Source organism: Mobula birostris, chromosome 1, assembly GCF_030028105.1.
Source record: "Mobula birostris isolate sMobBir1 chromosome 1, sMobBir1.hap1, whole genome shotgun sequence".
NCBI classification, from domain to species: Eukaryota; Metazoa; Chordata; class Chondrichthyes; order Myliobatiformes; family Myliobatidae; genus Mobula; species Mobula birostris.
Window position 1 is genome coordinate 149,254,793 of NC_092370.1, and position 24,385 is coordinate 149,279,177.

The following is a 24,385-nucleotide window of genomic DNA, read 5'->3' on the forward strand; positions in this document are numbered from 1 at the left end:
AAGTACCCAGGCAGAGAGTCAGGCAAGGTATCCAGGCAAAGTGTCAGGCGAGCTATCCAGGCAGAGAGTCAGGTAAGGGGTGGGGGGGGGTGGGAGACAGAGAGGGGAACAGGACAGTCCAGCAGGGAATCCCTGGTTTGCAGAGGTATTTATGTCTCAGCACCAAAACAAGAATCATGTGCCCACAGCAGAAACTGGGGAAAACCAGAAACCCCGGAACAGGGATTCATGGACCAGGCCGTGAACTGGAACATGGACTTCACGGACCGGATCATGACATTCCCATTCTGTAATCACCATTGAGTGAACAGTTGCCCAGTCTGCAATCACCATAGGTTGTATAGTTTACCATTCTGTAATCACCATACAATCATATAACAATTACAGCACGGAAACAGGACATTTCGGCCCTTCTAGTCCATGCCGAACTCTTACTCTCACCTAGTCCCACCGACCTGCACTCGGCCCATAACCCTCCATACCTTTCCTGTCCATATATCTATCCAATTTAACTTTGAACGACAACATCGAACCTGCATCAACCACTTCTGCTGGAAGCTCATTACACACAGCTACCACTCTCTGAGTAAAGAAGTTCCCCCTCATGTTACCCCTAAACTTTTGCCCTTTAACTCTCAACTCATGTCCTCTTGTTTGAATCTCTCCCCGTTCTCAATGGGAAAAGCCTATCCACATCAACTCTATCAATCCCCCTCATAATTTTAAACACCTCTCTCAAGTCCCCCCTCAACCTTCTACACTCCAAAGAATACAGACCTAACTTGTTTGACCTTTCTCTGTAACTTAGGAGATGAAACCCAGGCAACATTTTAGTAAATCTCCTCTGTACTCTCTCAATTTTATTGACATCTTTCCTATAATTCGGTGACCAGAACTGTACACAATACTCCAAATTTGGCCTTACCAATGCCTTATACAATTTCAACATTACATCCCAACTCCTATACTCAATGTTCTGATTAATAAAGGCCAGCATACCAAAAGCTTTCTTCACCACCCTATCCACATGAGATTCCACCTTCAGGGAACTATGCACCATTATTCCTAGATCCCAATGTTCTACAGCATTCTTCAATGCCCTACCATTTACCATGTATGTCCTATTTTGATTAGTCCTCCCAAAATGTAGCACCTCACATTTTTCAGCATTAAACTCCATCCGCCATCTTTCAGCCCACTCTTCTAGCTGGCCTAAATCTCTCTGCAAGCTTTGAAAACCTACTTCATTATCCACAACGCCACCTATCTTAGTATCATCTGCATACTTACTAATCCAATTTACCACCCCATCATCCAGATCATTAATATATATGACAAACAACATTGGGCCCAGTACAGATCCCCGAGACACACCACTACACACCGTCCTCCAATCTGACACACAGTTATCCACCACTCCTCTCTGACATCTCCCATCCAGCCACTGCAGAATCCATTTTACTACTTCAATATTAATGCTTAACAATCGATCCTTCCTAACTACCCTTCTGTGTGGAACCTTGTCAAAGGCCTCACTGAAGTCCATATAGACAACATCCACCACTTTACCTTCATCAACTTTCCTAGTAACCTCATCAAAAAATTCAATAAGGTTTGTCAAACATGACCTTTCATGCACAAATCCATGTTGACTGTTCCTAATCAGATCCTGTCTATCCAGATAATTATATATACCATCTCTAAGAATACTTTCCATCAATTTACCCACCACTGACGTCAAACTCACAGGCCGATAATTGCTAGGTTTACTCTTAGAACCCTTTTTAAACAATGGAACCACATGAGCAATATGCCAATCCTCCGGCACCATCCCCGTTTCTAATGACATTTGAAATATTTCTGTCAGAGCCCCTGCTATTTCCACACTAACTTCCCTCAAGGTCCTAGGGAATATCTTGTCCGAACCCGGAGACTTATCCACTTTTATATTCCTTAAAAGCGCCAGTACTTCCTCTTCTTTAATCGTCATATTTTCCTAACTGCAGAAACCTTTTGGATTTATTTTCACCTTACTTGCTAAAGCTGCCTCGTATCTTCTTTTAGCTTTTCTAATTTCTTTAAGATTCTTTTTACATTCTTTATATTCCTCGAGCACCTCATTAACTCTAAGCTGCCTATATTTATTGTAAATCCCTCTCTTTTTCCAAACTAAGTTTCCTATATCCCTTGAAAACCATGGCTCTCTCAAACTTTTAACCTTTCCTTTCAACCTAACAGGAACATAAAGATCCTGTACCCTCAAAATTTCACCTTTAAATGACCTTCATTTCTCTATTACATCCTTCCCATAAAACAAATTGTCCCAATCCACTCCTTCGAAATCCTTTCGCATCTCCTCAAAGTTAGCCTTTCTCCAATCAAAACTCTCAACCCTGGGTCCAGTCCTATCCTTCTCCATAATGATATTGAAACTAATGTTATTGTGATCACTGGACCCGAAGTGCTCCCCAACACATACCTCTGTCACCTGCCCTATTTCATTCCCTAACAGGAGATCCAACGCTGCCCCTTCTCTAGTTGGTTCCTCTATGTATTGCTGCAAAAAAAACTATCTTGCACACATTTGACGAAGTCCAAACCATCCAGCCCTTTCACAGAATGGGCTTCCCAGTCTATGTATGGAAAATTAAAATCTCTCACAATCACAACCTTGTGCTTACTACAAATATCTGCTATCTCCTTACAAATTTGCTCCTCCAGTTCTCGGTCCCCATTAGGTGGTCTATAATACACCCCTATAAGCATCACTACACCTTTCCTATTCCTCAATTCCACCCAAATAGCCTCCCTAGACGAGTCCACTAATCTATCCTGCCAGAGCACTGCTGTTATATTTTCTCTGACTAGCAATGCAACACCCCCCCCCTGCCCCTCCTATTCTATCTCACCTGAAGCAATGAATCCCTGGAATATTTAGTTGCCAATCACATCCCTCCTGCAACCACGTTTCATTAATAGCTACAACATCATATTTCCAGGTATCAGTCCATGCTCTAAGCTCATCCATCTTTCTTACAATGCTCCTAGCATTAAAATAGATGCATTTAAGAAACTCTCCACCTCTTACTCTCTGTTTATCCTTAATGGAGTTAACAACTTTGTTATCTTTTTCTTCCTTGTCCCCTACATCTTTGGTCTGAGTGCTCCTGATCTCTGTCCCCTGCCTATCCTCCCTCACACACTGTCTACTAGCTTTCTCTATTTGTGAACTAACCTCCTCTCTCCTAGTCTCTTTAACTTGATTCCCACCCCCCAACCATTCTAGTTTAAAGTCACCTCAGTAGCCCTCGCAAATCTCCCCGCCAGGATATTGATCCACCTAGGATCCAAGTGTAACCCATCCTTTTTGTACAGGTCACACCTGCGCCAAAAGAGGTCCCAAGGATACAAAAACTTGAATCCCTGCCCCCTGCTCCAATCCCTCAGCCACGCATTTATCCTTCACCTCATTGCATTCCTACTCTCACTGTCGCGTGGCACAGGCAGTAATCCCGAGATTACTACCTTTGCAGTCCTTTTTTTCAACTCCCTTCCTGACTCCCTATATTCTCCTTTCAGGACCTCTCCCCTTTTCCTAACTATGTCATTGGTACCTATATGTACCACGACCTCTGGCTCCTCTCCCTCCCACTTCAGGCTATCTTGGACGCGATCAGAAACATCCCGGACCCTGGCACCAGGGAGGCAAACTACCATCTGGGTCTCCGGACTACATCCACAGAATTGTCTATCTGACCCCCTAACTATAGAGTCCCCTATTACTACTGCCCTCCTCTTCCTTTCTCTACCATTCTGAGCTACAGGGCCGGACTCTATGCCGGAGGCACGGCCACTGTTGCTTCCCCCAGGTGAGCTGTCCCCACCAACAGTACTTAAAGAGGAGTACTTATTGTCAAGGGGCACAGGCACTGGGGTACTCTCTATTACCTGACTCTTCCTCTTCCCCCTCTTAACCGTGAACCACTTGTCCCGTGGCCCCAGTGTGACTCCTCTCTATCAACTCCTCACTCTCCCTGACCAGATGAAGGTCATCGAACTGCAGCTCCAGTTCCCTAACGCAGTCTCTTAGGAACTGCAACTCGGCGCAGGTGGCGCAGATGTGGACATCCAGAGATTCCAGGAACTCCCACATCCGGCACTCAGAACAACAAGCTGCCCTCACACTCATACTTCCCCCTCTCCTCAAATAACAGGAAAAAATGAATACCAAACCTTCCTTGCCTCACCCGTTTCTGCATAAGCCCGTTGAGCCAAAGCCCTTAAGCCTTCACTCTGCTCCCGGCTCACTCTGCAGCCCGCAGACTACGCTGCCCGATGTATAAGGCTCTAACTATGTGTTTCCCATTCTGTAATCACCATAGTGTGAACAGTTTCCTATTCTGTAATCACCATCGAGTGAACAATTGCATATTCTGTAATCACCACAGGGTGAGCAGCTCCCCCCCTGTAATCCAAATAGGTTGTAAAGTTTCCCATTCTGTAATCACCAGAGGGTGAACTGATTCGCAATCTGTAATGACTATAAAGTGAACAGCTTCCCATTGTGTAATCACCATAGGGTGTTCAGTTTTCCATTCTGTAATCACCATAGAGTGAACAGTTTCCCATTCTGCAATCACCATAGAGTGAACAGTTCCCCAATCTGTAATCACCATAGCTGTATCGTTTCCCATTCCGTAATCACCATTCGGTGAATAGTTTCCCATTCTGTAATCACCGTAGGGTGAATAGTTTCCCATTCTGTAATCACCATAGGTTGTATAGATTCCCATTCGGTAATCACCGCAGGGTGAACAATGTCCCATTCTGTAATCACTACAGAGCGAATAGTTTCCAATTCTGTAATCACCATCGGGTGAACAGTTTCCCATTCTGTAATCACAGCAGAGTGAGCAGTTGCCCTTTCGGTAATCACAATGGGGTGAATAGTTTCCCATTATGTAATGACCATAGCTGTATGGTTTCCATTCTGTAATCAACACAGAGTGAACAGTTTCCCATTCTGTAATCACCGCAGAGTGGACAGTTGCCCATTCTGTAATCAACATAGGTTGTATACTTTCCCATTCTGTAATCACCGCAGAGTGGACAGTTTCCCATTCTGTAATCACCACAGAGTGAACAGTTTCCCATTCTGTAATCACCATCGAGTGAACAGGTTCCCATTCTCTAATCACCATAGAGTCAACAGACTCCCATTCTGCAAACACCATAGTGTGAACAGCTTCCCAATTTCTAATCACCATAGAGCGAACAGTTTCCTGTTCTGTCATCACAACAGAGTGAACAGTTTCCCATTGTGTAAACAGAATAGTCTGAACAGTTTACTATTGTGTAATCAACATAGTGTTAACAGTTTCCCATTCTGTTCCCACCACAGAATGAACAGGTTCCCATTCTGAAATCTCTGCAGAGAGATCAATTTTTAATTTTGAAATCTCCATAGGATGAAATGTTTCCTTTTCTGTAATCACCCTCAAGTGAACAGTTTCCCATTCTGTAATCACCATAGTGTGAACAGGCTCCCAATCTCTAAACACCGTGGTGTGGACAGTTTCCCATTCTGTCATCACCACAGAGTGAACAGTTTCCCTTTTTGTAATCAACATAGGTTGTATAGTTTCCCATTCTGCAATGACCAGAGGGTGCATATTTGCCCATTCTGTAATCACCACAGGGTGAACAGTTTCCCATTCTGTAATCAACATAGGTTGTATAGTTTCCCATTGTGTAATCACCATCGAATAGACAGTTTCCAATTCTGTAATCACCATAGGGTGAACAGTTTCTCATTCTGTAATCACCATCGGGTGAACAGTTTCCCATTCTGTAATCACAGCAGAGTGAGCAGTTGCCCTTTCGGTAATCACAATGGGGTGAATAGTTTCCCATTATGTAATGACCATAGCTGTCTAGTTTCCATTCTGTAATGAACAGAGTGAACAGTTTCCCATTCTGTAATCACCGCAGAATGGACAGTTGCCCATTGTGTAATCACTGTAGGGTGAATAGTTTCCCATTCTGTAATCAACATAGGTTGTATAGTTTCCCATTCTGTAATCACCGGAGGGTGTATATTTTCCCATTCTGTAATGACCACAGGTTGTTTTGTTTCTCATTCTGTAATCACCATAGAGTGAACTGTTTCCCATTCTGTAATCAATTTCTGGAAATTCAAGCAACACACATCAAAGTTGCTGGTGAACGCAGCAGGCCAGGCAGCATCTCTAGGAAGAGGTACAGTCGACGTTTCAGGCCAAGACCCTTCGTCAGGACCCATCTACAGAGATGACAGAATGGGAAACTGGGCAGCATCTCTAGGAAGAGGTACAGTCGACGTTTAAGGCCGAGACCCTTCGTCAGGACCCATCTACAGAGATGACAGAATGGGAAACTGGGCAGCATCTCTAGGAAGAGGTACAGTCGACGTTTAAGGCCGAGACCCTTCGTCAAGACCCTTCCTGACGAAGGGTCTCGGCCTTAAACGTCGACTGTACCTCTTCCTAGAGATGCTGCCCAGTTTCCCATTCTGTCATCTCTGTAGAGTGAACAGTTTCCCATTATATAATCACCATGGGGTGAACAGTTTCCTATTCTGTAATCACCATAGGGTGAACTGTTTCCCATTCTGTAAGCACCATCGAGTGAACAGTTCCCCATGCTGTAATCACAGTGGAGTGAGCAGTTTCCTATTCTTTTATCACATTCGAGTGAACGGTTTCCAATTCTGTAATCACCATACAATGTAGATTAGATTAGATTGGATTAGATTAGATTATGAGGACACTCATTCCTCGTTTATTGTCATTTAGAAATGCCTGCATTAAAAATGATACAATGTTCTACTGGTAAGATATCACAGAAACACAAGACAGACCAAGACTAAAACTGACAAAAACCACATAATTATAACATAGCGTTACAACAGTGCAAAGCAGTAGAGTAATTTCATAAGGGCAGACCATGGGCACGGCAAAAAAAGTCTCAAAGTCGCGATAGCCCCAACATCTCACGCAGACAGTAGAAGGGAGAAACTCTCCCTGCCATGAGCTTCCAGATGCAACTTGCCAATTTAGCACCCTGAAAGCACCCAACCACCATTCGACTCTGAGTCCGTCCAAAAACTTTGTGCCTCCAACCAGCCCTCCGACACCGAGCACCGAGCACCATCTCTGCCGAGCGCTTCGACCCCAACCCCGGCCACCAGCAACAGGCAAAGCCGAAGATTCGGGGCCTTCACTTCAGGAAATTCTGTGTCTCACAGTAGCAGCGGCAGCGAAACAGGCATTTCAGAAGTTTCGCAAGATGTTCCTCCGTGCTGTCATGTCTGCCTCCATCAAATCAGAATTGTGGACGGCATCCTAGTTGACAGATAACAGATATTCATCACGGGAGAGGCCATGTGCGCTGCGTCACGCCACCATCTTCTCCTCCTGTATAGTTTCTCATTCTGTAATGACTAAAACATGAACAGTTTCCCATTCTGTAATCAACATCGACTTAACATTTTCCCATTCTGCAAACATCATAGTGTGAACAGGTTCCCATTCTGTAATCACCATCGGGTGAACAGTTTCCTATTCTGTAATCACAGCAGAGTGAGCAGTTTCCCTTTCGGTAATCACAATGGGGTGAATAGTTTCCCATTATGTAATGACCATAGCTGTATAGTTTCCCATTCTGTAATCAACACAGAGTGAACAGTTTCCCATTCTGTAATCACCGCAGACTGAGCAGTTGCTCATTCTGTAATTACCATAGGGTGAATAGTTTCCCATTCTGTAATCAACATAGGTTGTATAGTTTCTCCTTCTGTAATCACCAGAGGGTGTATATTTTCCCATTCTGTAATGACCTCAGGTTGTTTTGTTTCTCATTCTGTAATTACCATCGACTGAACAGTTTCCCATTCTGTAATCAACATCGATTTAACAGTTTCCCATTCTGCAAACATCATAGTGTGAACAGGTTCCCATTCTGTAATCACCATCAGGTGAACATTCTCCCATCCTGTAATCAACATAGCTGTATCGTTTCCCATTGTGTAACCACCACGAAAGGGTGAATAGTTTCCGATTCTGTAATCAACATAGGTTGTATATCTTCCCATTCTGTAATGACCATAGCTGTATAGTTTCCCATTCTGTAATCACCACAGAGAGAACAGTTTCCCATTCTGTAATCACCATAGAGTGAACAGTTTCCCATTGTGTAATCAGAATAGTGTGAACAATTTCCTATTGTGTAATCACCATAGTGTTAATAGTCTCCCATTCTATTCTCACCATAGAGTGAACAGGTTCCCATTCTGAAATCTCTGCAGAGACAGCAAATTTTAATTCTGTAATCTCTATAGGATGAAATGTTTCCTATTCTGTAAACACAATATGGTCAACAGATTCCCATTCTGTAATCAACATAGGTTGTATACTTTCCCATTCTGTAATCACCATAACATGATATATTTTCCATTCTGTAATCACCATACGGTGTATAGTTTCCCATTCTGTAATCACCATACAGTGAACAGTTTCCCATTCTGTAATCACCACAGTATGAAATGTTTCCCATTCTGTACCCACAATAGTGTGAACAGGTTCCCATTCTCCAATCACCATAGAGTTAACAGATTCCCATATTGCAAACACCATAGTGTGAAGAGGTTCCCAATCTATAATGACTATGAAATGAACTGTTTCCCACCCTGTAATCACAACAGATTGAACAGTTTCCCATTTTGTAATCAACATAGGTTGTATAGTTTTCCATTCGGTAATCACCAGAGGGTGTATAACTTCCAATTCTGTAATGATCATAGCTGTATAGTTTCCCATTCTGTAATCACCACAGAGTGAAGAGTTTCCCATTCTGTAATCATTGTAGAGTGAACCGTTTCCCATTGTGTAATCAGAATAGTGTGAACACTTTCCTATTGTGTCATCACCATAGTGTTAACAGTTTCCTATTCTGTTCTCACCACAGAGTGAACAGGTTCCCATTCTGAAATCTCTGCAGAGAGAACAATTTTTAATTCTGTAATCTCCATGGGATGAAATGTTTCCTATTCTGTAATCACCATATGGTGTATAGTTTCCCATTCAGTAATCACCATACGGTGAACAGTTTCCCATTCTGTATTCACCACAGTATGAAATGTTTCCCATTCTGTACCCACAATAGTGTGAACAGGTTCCCATTCTCCAATCACCATAGAGTTAACAGATTCCCATACTGCAAACACCATAGTGTGAAGAGGTTCCCATTCTAGAATGACCATGAAATGAACTGTTTCCCATTCTGTAATCACCAGAGAGTGAACAGTTTCCCATTCTGTAATCACCCCAGGGTGAACTGTTTCCCATTTTGTAATCACCAGAGGGTGTACATTTTCCCATTCTGTAATGACCATAGGTTCTATAGTTTCTCATTCTGCAAACACCATACCATGAACAGTTTCCCATTCTGTAATCACCATCGAGTGAACTGTTTCCCATTCTGTAATGACCATAAAGTGGACTGTTTCCCATTCTGTATTTATCATAGGGTGAATAGTTTCCCATTCTGAATCACCATAGTTGTTTTGTTTTCTATTCTGTGATCAGCATAGAATGGACAGTTTCCCAATCTGTAATCACCATCGAGTGAACAGCTTCTTGTTCTGTAATCACCATAGACCTAACAGGTCCCCATTCTGTAATCACCATAGGTTAAACAGTTCAACATTCTGTAATCACCATAGCTGTATCGTTTCCCATTCTGTAATCACTACAGAGTGAACAGTTTCCCATTCTGTAATCACCATAGGGTGAATGGTTTCCCATTCTGTAATCACCATAGCTTATATAGTTTCCCATTAGGTAATCACGGCAGAGTGAACAATGTCCCATTCTGTAATCACCATTGAGTGAACAGCTTCCTGTTCTGTAATCACCATAGACCTAACAGGTCCCCATTCTGTAATCACCATAGGGTGAACAGTTCAACATTCTGTAATCACCATAGCTGTATTGTTTCCCATTTTGTAATCACTACAGAGTGAACAGTTTCCCATTCTGTAATCACCATAAGGTGAATAGTTTCACATTCTGTAATCACCATAGGTTGTATAGTTTCCCATTCGGTAATCACCTCAGAGTGAACAATGTCCCATTCTGTAATCACCGTAGAGTGAACAGTTTCCCATTGTGTAATCAGAATAGTGTGAACAATTTCCTATTGTGTCATCACCATCGGGTGAACAGTTTCCCATTCTGTAATCACAGCAGAGTGAGCAGTTGCCCTTTCGGTAATCACAATGGGGTGAATAGTTTCCCATTATGTAATGACCATAGCTGTCTAGTTTCCAATTCTGTAATCAACACAGAGCGAACAGTTTCCCATTCTGTAATCACCATAGAGTGAACTGTTTCCCATTCTGTAATCACCACAGAATGAACAGTTTCCCATTCTGTAATCAGTATCGACTGAACAGTTTCCCATTCTGAAATCACCACAGAATGAAATGTTTCCCATTCTGTGATGACCATAAAGCGAACAGTTTCCCATTCTGCAATCAACATAGGTGGTATAGTTTCCCATTCTGTAATCAACTTAGGTGGTATAGTTTCCCATTGTGTAATCACCATAGTTGTTTCGTTTTCCATTCTGTGATCACCATAGATGGCCGGTTTCCAATTCTGTAATCACTATCGGGTGAACAGTTGCCCACTCTGTAATGAACATAGACTTAACAGTTTCCTATTCTGTAATACACAGGTTGTATAGTTTTCCATTCTGTAACTATCAATGGGTGAACTGTTTCCCATACTGTAATCACCGTGGAGTGAACAGTTTCCCATTTTGTTATCACCATCGAGTGAACAGATTTCCATTCTGAAATCAACGTTGTATATTTCCCCATTCTGTAAGCACCATAGGTTGTATAGTTTCCCAATCTCTAATCACCAGTTTCCTGTTCTGTAATCTCTGTAGAGTGATCAGTTTCCCATTCTGTAATGTGCAAAAAATGAAATGTTTCCCGTTCCGTAATCACCATAGGGTGAACTGTTTCCGATTCTGTACTCTCTGCAGAGTGAACAGTTTCCCATTCTGTCATTTCTGTAGAGTGAACAGTTTCCCATTATATAATCACCATAGGGTGAACAGTTTCCTATTCTGTAATCACCATACGATGTATAGTTTCCCATTCTGTAATCACCACAGAGTGAACAGTTTCCCATTCTGTAATCACCATAAGGTTAACTGTTTCCTATTGTGTAATATCTGCAGAGTTTCCCATCACAGTGTTAACTGTTTCCCATTCTGTAATCACTGTAGTTTGAACAGTTTCCCATTCTGTAATGACCATGAAGTGAACAGTTTTCCATTCTGTAATCACCATAGGGTGAAGAGTTGCCCATTCTGTAATCACCATAGGGTGAACAGTTTCCCATTCTGTAATCAACATAGGTTGTTTAGTTTCCCAATCTGTAATCAACATAGAACCATAGAACCATAGAAACTACAGAACAGAAACAGGCCTTTGGCCCTTCTTGGCTGTGCCGAACCATTTTCTACCTAGTCCCACTGACCTGCACACCGACCATATCCCTCCATACACCTCCCATCCATGTATCTGTCCAATTTATTCTTAAATGTTAAAAAAGAACCGGCAGTTACCACCTCATCTGGCAGCTCATTCCATACTCCCACCAATCTCTGTGTGAAGAAGCCCCCCCCCCCAATGTTCCCTTTAAACTTTTCCCCCCTCACCCTTAACCCATGTCCTCTGGTTTTTTTCTCCCCTTGCCTCAGTGGAAAAAGCCTGCTTGCATTCACTCTATCTATATCCATCATAATTTTATATACCTCTATCAAATCTCCCCTCATTCTTCTACGCTCCAGGGAATAAGGTCCTAACCTGTTCAACCTTTCTCTGTAACTGAGTTTCTCAAGTCCTGGCAACATTCTTGTAAACCTTCTCTGCACTCTTTCAACCTTATTTATATCCTTCCTGTAATTTGGTGACCAAAACTGAACACAATACTCCAGATTTGGCCTCACCAATGCCTTATACAACCTCATCATAACAATCCAGCTCTTATACTCAATACTTTGATCAATAAAGGCCAATGTACCAAAAGCTCTCTTTACAACCCTATCTACCTGTGACGCCACTTTTAGGGAATTTTGTATCTGTATTCCCAGATCCCTCTGTTCTACTGCACTCCTCAGTGCCTTACCATTAACCCTGTATGTTCTACCTTGGTTTGTCCTTCCAACATGCAATACCTCACACTTGTCTGTATTAAACTCCATCTGCCATTTTTCAGCCCACTTTTCCAGCTGGTCCAAGTCCCTCTGCAGGCTCTGAAAACCTTTCTCACTGTCTACTACACCTCCAAACTTTGTATCATCAGCAAATTTGCTGATCCAATTTACCACATTATCAGCCAGATCATTGATATAGATGACAAATAACAATGGACCCAGCACTGATCCTTGTGGCACACCACTAGTCACAGGCCTCCACTCAGAGAAGCAACTCTCTACTACCACTCTTTGGCTTCTTCCATTGAGCCAATGTCTAATCCAATTTACCACCTCTCCATGTATACCTAGTGACTGAATTTTCCTAACTAACCTCCCATGTGGGACTTTGTCAAAGGCTTTACTGAAATCCATGTAGACAATATCCACTGCCTTCCCTTCATCCACTTTCCTGGTAACCTCCTCGAAAAACTCCAACAGATTGGTCAAACATGACCTACCATGCACAAAGCCATGTTGACTCTCCCTAATAAGTCTCTGTCTATCCAAATGCTTGTAGATTCTGTCTCTTAGTACTCCCTCCAATAACTTACCTACTACCGACGTTAAACTTACTGGCGTATAATTTCCCGGATTACTTTTCGATCCTTTTTTAAACAACGGAACAACATGAGCCACTCTCCAATCCTCCAGCACCTCGCCCGTAGACAGCGACATTTTAAATATTTCTGCCAGGGCCCCCGCAATTTCAACACTAGTCTCCTTCAAAGTCCGAGGGAACACCCTGTCAGGTCCCGGGGATTTATCCACTTTAATTTTCCTCAAGACAGCAAGCATAGGTTGTACAGTTTCCCATTCTGTAATCACCATCGAATGAACAGTTCCACATGCTGTAATCACCATCGAATGAACAGTTCCCCATGCTGTAATCACAGTGGTGTGAGCAGTTTCCCATTCTGTTATAACCATCGAGTGAACAGATTCCAATTCTGTAATCATTATAAAGTGTAGATTAGATTAGATTAGATTGGATTAGATTAGATTATGAGGACACTCATTCCTCATTTATTGTCATTTAGAAATGAATGCATTAAAAAATGATACAATGTTCCTCCTGTAAGATATCACAGAAACACAGGAGAGACCAAGGGTAAAACTATAGACCAAGAGTAAAACTGACAAAACCACTTAAGTATATCTTATAGTTACAACAGTGCAAAGCAATACAGTAATTTCATAAGAACAGACCATGGCACGGCAAGAAAAGTCTCAAAGTAGCGATAGCCCCAACATCTTACGCAGACGGTAGAAGGGAGAAACTCTGCCATGAGCTTCCAGATGCAATTTGCCGATTTAGCACCCTGAAAGCACCTGACCACCGTTCGACTCTGAGTCCGTCCAAAAACTTCGAGCCTCCGACCAGCCCTCCGACACCGAGCACCATCCCTGCCGAGCGCTTCGACCCCAGCTCCAGCTGCCAAGCAACAGGCAAAGCCGAAGATTCAGGGCCTTCCCCTCCAGAAATTCTGTGTCTCACAGTAGCAGCAGCAGCGAAACAGGCATTTCAGAAGTTTCACAAGATGTTCCTCCATGCTCTCACGTCTGCCTCCATCAAATCAGAATTGTGGACGGCATCCTAGTTGACAGATAACAGATACTCATCACGGGAGAGGCCATGTGCGCTGCGTCACGCCACCATCTTCTTCTCCTGTACAGTTTCCCATTCTGTAATCAACATTGAATTAACAGTTTCCCATTCTGCAAGCACCATAGTGTGAACAGGTTCCCAATCTCTAATTACCACAGAGTGAACAGTTTCCTATTCTGTAATCACCATAGGGTGAACATTTTCCCATTCTGTAATCACGAAAGGGTGAATAGTTTCTGATTGTGTAATCAATATAGGTTGTATAGTTTACCATTCAGTAATCACCAGAGCGTGTATATCTTCCCAATCTGTAATGACCATAGCTGTATAGTTTCCCATTCTGTAATCACCACAGAGAGGACAATTTCCCATTCTGTAATCACCATAGAGTGAACAGTTTCCAATGTGTAATCAGAATAGTGTGAACAATTTCCTATTGTGAAATCACCATAGTGTTAACAGTCTTCCATTCTGTTCTCACCACAGAGTGAACAGGTTCCTATTCTGAAATATCTGCAGAGAGAACAATTTTTAATTCTGTAATCTCCATAGGATGAAACGTTTCCTATTCTGTAATCACAATACGGTGAACAGATTCCCATTCTGTAATCACCATACGGTGAAGTTTCCCATTCTGTCATCAACAAAGGGCGTATAGTTCCCATTCTGCAATCACCATGGAGTGAGCAGTTTCCAATTCTGTAATCAGCACAGAGTGCACAGCTTCTCATTCTGTAATCACCATCGAGTGAACAGTTTCCCATTCTGTAATAACCATAGACCTAACAGGTGCCCATTCTGTAATCACCACAGTATGAAAAGTTTCCCATTCTGTACCCACAATAGTGTGAACAGGGTCCCATTCTGCAATCACCATAGAGTTAACAGATTCCCATACTGCAAACATCATAGTGTGAAGAGGTTCCCATTCTAGAATGACCATGAGGTGAACTGTTTCCCATTCTGTAATCACCAGAGAGTGAACAGTTTCCCATTCTGTAATCACCAGAGAGTGAACAGTTTCCCATCTGTAATTACTGCAGAGTGAACAGTTGCACATTCTGGAATCACCATAGTGTGAACAGTTTCCCATTCTATCATCAGCATGGAGCGAACAGTTTCCCATTCTGTAATCACCATAGGGTGAATAGTTTCCCATTCTGTAATCACCAGAGGGTGTACATTTTCCCATTCTGTAATGACCATAGGTTCTATTGTTTCTCATTCTGTAATCACCATAGCATGAACAATTTCCCATTCTGTAATTACCATCGAGGGAACTGTTTCCCATTCTGTAATGACCATAAAGTGGACTGTTTCCCATTCTGTAATATTCATAGGGTGAATAGTTACCTATTCTGTAATCAACATAGATGGTATAGTTTCCCATTCTGAATCACCATAGTTGTATCATTTTCTATTCTGTAATCAGCATAGAATGGACAGTTTCCCAATCTCTAATCACCATCGAGTGAAAAGCTTCCTGTTCTGTAATCACCATAGACTTAACAGTTCCCCATTCTGTAATCACCATAGCTGTATCGTTTCCCATTCTGTAATCACTACAGAGTGAACAGTTTCCCATTCTGTAATCACCATAGGTTGTATAGTTTCCCATTCGGTAATCACGGCAGAGTGAACAATGTCCCATTCTGTAATCACTGTAGAGTGGACAGTTTCCAATGTGTAATCAGAATAGTCTGAACAGTTTCCTATTGTGACATCACCATAGTGTTAACAGTTTCCCATTCTGTTCTCAGCATAGAGTGAATAGGTTCCCATTCTGAAATCTCTGCAGAGAGAACAATATTTAATTCTGTAATCTCCATAGGAGGAAATGTTTCCTATTCTGTAATCACAATATGGTGAACAGTTTCCCATTCTGTAATCACCATAGGTTGAACTGATTCGTATTCTGAAATGACTATAAAGTGAACAGCTTCCCATTGTGTAATCACCACAGTATGAAGTGTTTCCCATTCTGTAAACACAATAGTGTGGACTGATTCCCATTCTGTAATCACCATAGTGTGAACAGGGTCCCATTCTGTAATCACCATAGAGTTAACAGGTTCCCAATCTCTAATCACCATAGAGCGAAGAGTTTCCCATTCTGCAATCACTACAGAATGAACAGTTTCCCATTGTGTAATCAGAATATGTGAACAGTTTACTATTGTGTAATCACCATAATGTTAACAGTTTCCCATTCTGTTCCCACCATAGTGTGAACAGGTTCCCATTCTGAAATCTCGGCAGAGAGATCAATTTTCAATTCTGGAATCTTCATAGGATGAAATGTTTCCTCCTTTGTAATCACCATTGAATGAACAGTTTCCCATTCTGTAATCACCATAGGGGGTATAGTTTCCCGTTCTGTAATCACCATAGGGTGAACAGTTTCCCAATCTGTAATCACCAGAGAGCGAACAGTTTCCCATTCTGTAATCACCATAGGGTGAACAGTTTCCCATTCTGTAATCACCATAGGGTGAACAGTTTCCCATTCTGTAATCGCCATGGGGTGAACAGTTTCCCATTCTGTAATCAACATAGGTTGTATAGTTTCCCATTCGGTAATCAGCAGAGGGTGTATATCTTCCCATTCTGTACTGACCATAGCTGTGTAGTTTCCCATTCTGTAATCACCATAGAGTGAATAGTTTCCCATTGTTTAATCAGAATAGTGTGAACAGTTTCCTATTGTGGAATCACCATACTGTTAACTTTCTGTTCTCACAATACAGTGAACAGGTTCCCATTCTGAAATGTCTGCAGAGAGCACAATTGTTAATTCTGTAATCTCCATAGGATAAAATGTTTCCTATTCTGTAATCACAATATGTAGAACTGTTTCCCATTCTGTAATCACCACAGGTTGAACTGATTCCCATTCTGTAATGACTATAAAGTGAACAGCTTCCCATTGTGTAATCACCATAGAATGAACAGATTCCCATTCTGTAATCACAGTGGAGTGAACAGTTTCCCATACTGTAAACAACATGGGTTGTATACTTTCCCATTCTGTAATCACCATAGCGTGATCTGTTTTCCATGCTGTAATCACCATACGATGAAAAGTTTCCCATTCCGTCATCACCGAAGGGCATACAGTTCCCATTCTGCAATCACCATAGAGTGAGCAGTTTCCAATTCTGTCATCACCACTGAGTGAACAGTTTCCCATTCTGTACTCACCAGAGAGTGAACAGTTTCGCATTCTGTAATAACCATAGGGTGAATAGTTTCCTACTCTGTAATCAACATATGTTGTATAGTTTCCCATTCGGTAATCACCACAGGGTGAACGGTTTCCCATTGTGTAATCAGATAGTGTAAACAGTTTCCCATTGTGTAATCAGATAGTGTAAACAGTTTCCTATTGTGTAATCACCATAGTGTTAACAGTTTCCCATTCTGTTCTCACCATAGAGTGAACAGGTTCCCAGTCTGAAATCTCTGCAGAGAGAACAATTTTTAATTCTGTAATCTCCATAGAATGAAATGTTTCCTATTCTGTAATCACAATACGGTGAACAGTTTCTCATTTTGTAATCACCATAGGTTGAACTGATTCCCATTCTGTAATGAGTTTCAAGTGAACAGTTCCCATTCTGTAATCACCGTGGAATGAACAGTTTCTCATTCTGATATCACCATCGAGTGGACAGATTCCCATTCTGTAATCAACACAGGTTGTTTTCTTCCCCATTCTGTAATCACCCTAGCGTCATCTGTTTTCCTTTCTGTAATCACCACACGGTGTATAGTTTCCCATAGTTACCCGTTCCGTCATCACCGAAGGGCGTATAGTTCCCATTCTGCAATCTCCGTAGAGTGAGCAGATTCCAATTCTGTCATCACAACAGAGTGAACAGCTTCCCATTCTGTAAGCACCATAGGTTGTATAGTTTACCAATCTGCTATCACTTTAGAGTGAACAGTTTCCCATTCTATAATCACCACAGTATGAACGGTTTCCCAATGTTTAATCACCATAGTGTGAACAGGTTCCCAATCTCTAATCACCACAGAGTTAACAGATTCCCATTCTGCAAACACCATAGCATGAACAGGATCCCAATCTCTAATCGCCATAGAGTGAACAGTTTCTCATTCTGTCATCACCATAGGTTGTATAGTTTTCCATTCTCAAATCACCATAGGGTGAATAGTTTCCCATTCTGTAAATACCATGAAGTGAACAGTGTCCCATTCTGTAATAACCACAGATTGAACAGTTTCGAATTCCGTAATCACCAGAGAGTGAACAGTTGCCCATTCTGTGATCACCATAGTGTGAACAGTTTCCCACTCTGTAATCAACATTGGTTGTCTCGTTTCCCATTCTGTAATCACTATAGGTTGTTTAGTTTCCCATTCTGTAATCACTAAAGAGTGTATATTGTCCCATTCCGTAATCACCATAGGGTGAACAGTTTCCCACTCTGTCATCAACATTGGTTGTCTCGTTTCCCATTCTGTAATCACTATGGGTTGTACAGTTTCCCATTCTGTAATGACCATAGTTTGTATAGTTTACCAATCTGTAATCACCATCGAGTGAACAGTTCCCCATGCTGTAATCACAGTGGAGTGAGCAGTTTCCTATTCTTTTATCACATTCGAGTGAACGGTTTCCAATTCTGTAATCACCATACAGTGTAGATTAGATTAGATTGGATTAGATTAGATTATGAGGACACTCATTCCTCGTTTATTGTCATTTAGAAATGCCTGCATTAAAAATGATACAATTTTCCACTGGTGAGATATCACAGAAACACAAAACAGACCAAGACTAAAACTGACAAAAACCACATAATTATAACATAGCGTTACAACAGTGCAAAGCAGTAGAGTAATTTCATAAGGGCAGACCATGGGCACGGCAAAAAAAGTCTCAAAGTCGCGATAGCCCCAACATCTCACGCAGACAGTAGAAGGGAGAAACTCTCCCTGCCATGAGCTTCCAGATGCAACTTGCCAATTTAGCACCCTGAAAGCACCCAACCACCATTCGACTCTGAGTCTGTCCAAAACTTTGTGCCTCCAACCAGCCCTCCGACACCGAGCACCGAGCACCATCTCTGCCGAGCGCTTCGACCCCAACCCCGGCCACCAGCAACAGGCAAAGCCGAAGATTCGGGGCCTTCACTTCAGGAAATTCTGTGTCTCACAGTAGCAGCGGCAGCGAAACAGGCATTTCAGAAGTTTCGCAAGATGTTTCTCCGTGTTGCCATGTCTGCCCCCATCAAATCAGAATTGTGGACGGCATCCTAGTTGACAGATAACAGATATTCATCACGGGAGAGGCCATGTGCGCTGCGTCACGCCACCATCTTCTTCTCCTGTACAATTTCCCATTCTGTAATCAACATTGAATTAACAGTTTCCCATTCTGCAAGCACCATAGTGTGAACAGGTTCCCAATCTCTAATCACCACAGAGTGAACAGTTTCCTATTCTGTAATCACCATAGGGTGAACAGATTCCCATTCTGTAATCACCATACGGTGAAGTTTCCCATTCCGTCATCAACAAAGGGTGTATAGTTCCCATTCTGCAATCACCACAGAATGAACAGTTTCCCATTCCGTAATCAACATAGGTTGTATAGTTTCCCATTCATTAATCACCAGAGGGTGTATATCTTCCCATTCTGTAATGGCCATAGCTGTATAGTTTCCCATTCTGTAATCACCACAGAGTGAACAGTTTCCCCAATGTGTAATCACAATAGTGTGAACGGTTCCTTATTGTATAATCACCATAGTGTTAACAGTTTCCCATTCTGTAATCTCCAGCGGGTGAACAGTTTCCCATTTTGTAGTCCATATCAAGTGAACAGTTTCATCGCTGGTGACGGGAACGGACCCAAATGCAAGACACAGACACTGAAGTAGAAGGTACAGGACTTGACTAGAGTAGGGACATGACAGAATACAGACAAGGAGCAGGGACAAGAATGCAGACTTGGGCTTGGACCGTGAGCCAGAGTCTGGAAAAGGACCAGGCACCTGAGCCTTGCCTCGGGCTTGGGCCCCAGAACCAGGCATGGACATGATATAAACAACAGGAATTCTGCAGATGCTGGAAATTCAAGCAACACACATCAAAGTTGCTGGTGAACGCAGCAGGCCAGGCAGCATCTCTAGGAAGGGGTACAGTCGACGTTTCAGGCCGAGACCCTTCGTCAGGACTAACTGAAGGAAGAGTTAGTAAGAGATTTGAAAGTGGGAGGGGGAGGGGGAGATCCAAAATGATAGGAGAAGACAGGAGGGGGACATGATATGACTGCATGACTGGAGGCAGGGGTCTTGAGGCTTGTGGCTTGGAGACAGGGTTTGGGTTTTGTGGCTTGAGGCTTGGTGACTGGCTTGGGGTCTTGAGGGCTGAGGCTTGGAGACAGGCTTGAGGCTTGAGGCTTGGAGACAGACTTGGGGTCTTGAGGCTTGATGCTTGGAGACAGGCTTGAGGTCTTGAGCCTGGAGGCTTGGAGATAGGCTTGGGGTCTTGTGGCTGAAGGCTGGAGACAGGCTTGGTGTCTTGAGGCTTGATGCTTGCAGACAGGCTTGGGGTCTTGAGGCTTGGATACAGGCTTGAGGCTTGGGTCTTGGAATGCGGAGGCTGATGACTCGGAGTCTGGAGGTCTGAGACAGACTGGGAACTGTATATCAACATGGAGCCGGGACTTATCCTTCGAAAAGCCGGGACTCAACTTCAACACGACACCAACATGAGACAGAACAGTACATAGACATAGAGCCGGGACTTATAATTAGACAAGCAAGGACTCATGTTCATCTGTATGATCCTGTCTCTATGGTGATTGGAGATTGGGAACCTGTTCACACTATGGTGATTACAGAATGGGAAACATTTCATACTGTGGTGATTACAGAATGGGAAACTGTTCACTCTATGGTGATTACAGTATTGTAAACTATACAACCTATGGCCATCAGATAATGGGAAACTGTTCACCCTATGGTGATTACAGAATGGGGAAACATACAGCCTATAGTGATTGCAGGATGGGAAACTGTTCACTTCATGGTCATTACAGAATGGGAAACTTTTCACCATCTGGTGATTACAGAATGGGAAACTATGCACCCGAAAGTGATTACAGATTGGGAAACTGTTCACTCTGTGGTGATGACAGAATGGGAAACTGTTCACTTTTTGGTCATTACAGAATGGGAAACAGTTCACCCTCTGGTGATTACAGAATGGCAAACATTGCATCCTGTGGTGTTTACAGAATTTGAAACTGTTCACACTGTGGTAATTGCAGGAAGAGAAACTGTTCACCCATTGGTGATTATAAAATGGGAAACAATGCACCTATGGTGATTACAGAATGGGAAACTGTTCACTCTATGGTGATTAGAGATGCAGCACCCTGCAGATGGACCTGTCTTGTCTTGTCTTGTCTTTGCCCCGGTTGGGTAAGTCCGGCCGTTTTGCCGTCACCTGGCGGATGGTCCTGCCCAACCTTGGTGTGAAGATGAAGTTTAGTCCCGGCTTGTCTAATTTTAAGTCCTGGCTCAATGTCTCTGTACTGTTCTGTCTCATGATGGTGTCGTGTTGAAGACGAGTCCCGGCTTTTCGAAGGATAAGTTCCGTCTTCATGTTGATGTACAGTTCCCAGTCTGTCTCAGAGCTCCAGCCTCCGCATTCCAAGACCCAAGCCCCAAGCCTCAAGCCTCTCTCCAAGCCTCAAGAGCCCAAGCCTGTCTGCAAGCATCAAGCCTCAGGACTCCAAGCCTGTCTCAAGCCTCCAGCCTCGTCCCCAAGCCTGTCTCCAAGCCTCCAGCCTCAAGATCCCAAGCCTGTCTCCAAGCATCTAGACTCAAGACCCCAAGCCTGTCTCCAAGCCTCAAGCCTCGAGTCCCCAAGCCTGTCTCCAAGCCTCAAGCCACAAGACCCCAACCCTGTCTCTGAGCCGCAAGCCTCAAGATCCCAGCCTCCAGTCATGCAGTCATCTCATGTCCATGCCTGGTTCTGGAGCCCAAGCCCGAGGCACGGCCCAGGTGCTGGGTCTTTCTCCAGACTCTGGCTTGTGGTCCAAGCCCAAGTCTGCGTTCTTGTCCCTGCTCCTTGTCTGTATCCTGTCACGTCCCAACTCTAGTCAAGTCCTGTATCTTCTACTTCGCTGTCTGTGTCTTGCATTTGGGTCTGTTCCCTTCACCGGCGTCCCCACTGTGACAGGGAAACTGTTCACTCTACAGAGATTACAGAATGGGATCCTGTTCACCCTATGGTGATTGCAGAATGGGAAACAGTTCACTTGATGGTCATTACAGAATGGGATACAGTTCACCCTGTGGTGATTACTGAATGTGAAACTGTTCACTCTGTGGTGAATACAGAATGGGGAAACATACAGATAATGGTGATTCCAGAATGGGAAACTGTTCACTCTCTGGTGATTACAGAATGGGAAATAGTTCACTACATGGTCATTACAGAATGGGAAACCTTTCACACTATGCTGAGTACAGAATGGGAAACTGTTCACCCTGTGGTGATTACAGTAGGGGAATATATACACCCTCTGGTGATTACAGAATGGGAAACTATGCGCCCGAAAGTGATTACAGATTCCAAGCCTCCAGCCTCATGTCCCCAAGCCTGTCTCCATACTGTGAAAAGTTACCCATTCTGTAATCAGCATAGGTGTATTGTTTCCCATTTTATAATCACCAATGGGTGAACAGTTCCTCTTCCTGTAATTACCACAGTGTGAACAGTTTCAAATTCTGTAAACACTACAGGATGAAATGTTTCCCATTCTGTAATGACCAAAATGTGAACAGTTTCCCATTCTGTAATCAACATAGAGTGAACAATTTCCCAATCTGTCCTCACCACAGAGTGAAAAGTTTCCCTTTCTGTAATCACCACAGGGTGTGTAGTTTCCCAATCTGTAATCACTTTCCGGTGCATTTTTTCCCATTCTGTAATCACCATAGAGTGAACTGTTCCCCATTCTGGAATCACCATTACAGTTTCCCATTCTGTAATCACTATAGGCTGTATATTTTCCCATTCTGTAAACACCAGAGGGTGTATATTTTCCCATTCTGTGATCACCACAGTGTGAACAGTTTCCCATTCTGTAATCAGCATAGAGTGAACAGTTTCCCATTCTGTAATCAGCATAGAGTGAACAGTTTCCCATTCTGTAGTGACCATGAAGTGAACAGTTTCCCATTCTGTAATCACCAGAGAGTGCACAGTTTCCCATTCTGTAATCACCATAGTGTGAACTGTATCCCATTCTGTATTCACCGCAGAGTGAACAGTTGCCCATTCTGTAATCACCATAGGGTGAACAGTTTCCCATTCTGTGATGGCCATCGAGTGAACAATTTCCCTTTTCTGTAATCACCATCGAGTGAATAGTTTCCCATTCTGTAATCACCTCAGTATGTAATATTTCGCATTCTGTAATCACCATAGTGTGAACAGGTTCCCAAACTCCAATCACCATGGAGTTAACAATTTCCCATTCTGCAATCACCATAGGGTGAACAGGTTCCCATTCTGTAATCTCTGTAGAGTGAACAGTTTCCCCGTCACAGTGGGGACGCTGGTGATGGAAACGGACCCAAGTGCAAGACACAGACACTGAAGTAGAAGGTACAGGACTTGACTAGAGTAGGGATGTGACAGGATACAGACAAGGAACAGGGACAAGAACATAGACTTGGGCTTCAACCGCGAGCCAGAGTCTGGAGAAGGACCCAGCACCTGAGCCTTGCTTCGGGTTCGGGCCCCAGAACCAGGCATGTACATGATATGTCTGCAAGACTGGAGGCTGGGGTCTTGAGGCTTGAGGCTTGGAGACAGGGTTGGAGTCCTGAAGCTTGAGGCTCGGAGACAGGCTTGGTGTCGTGAGGATGGAGGCTTGAGGTCTTGAGGCTCGAGGTCTTGAGGCTCGAGGCTTGGAGACAGGCTTGGTGTCTTGAGGCTGGAGGCTTGGTGTCATGAGGATTGAGGCTTGGAGACAGGATTGGGGACATGAGGCTGGTGGCTTGGAGACAGGCTTGGTGTCTTGAGTCTGGAGGCTTGGAGACAGGCTTGTGGTCTTGAGGCTGGAGGCTTGGAAACAGGCTTGGGGTCTTGAGGCTTCATGCTTGGAGACAGGCTTGGAGTCTTGAGGCTTGATGCCTGCAGACACACTTGGCGTCTTGAGGCTTGGAGAGAGGCTTGGGGCTTGGGTCTTGGAATGCGGAGGCTGGAGCTCTGAGACAGACTGGGAACTGTACATCAACATGAAGCCGGGACTTATCCTTCGAAAATCCGGGACTCATCTTCAACATGAGACAGAACAGTACAGAGACATTGAGCCGGGACTTAAAATTATACAAGCCAGGACTAAACTTCATCTCCACACCAAGGTGGGACAGGACCATCCACCCGGTAATGGCAAAATGTCTGGACTTACCCAAC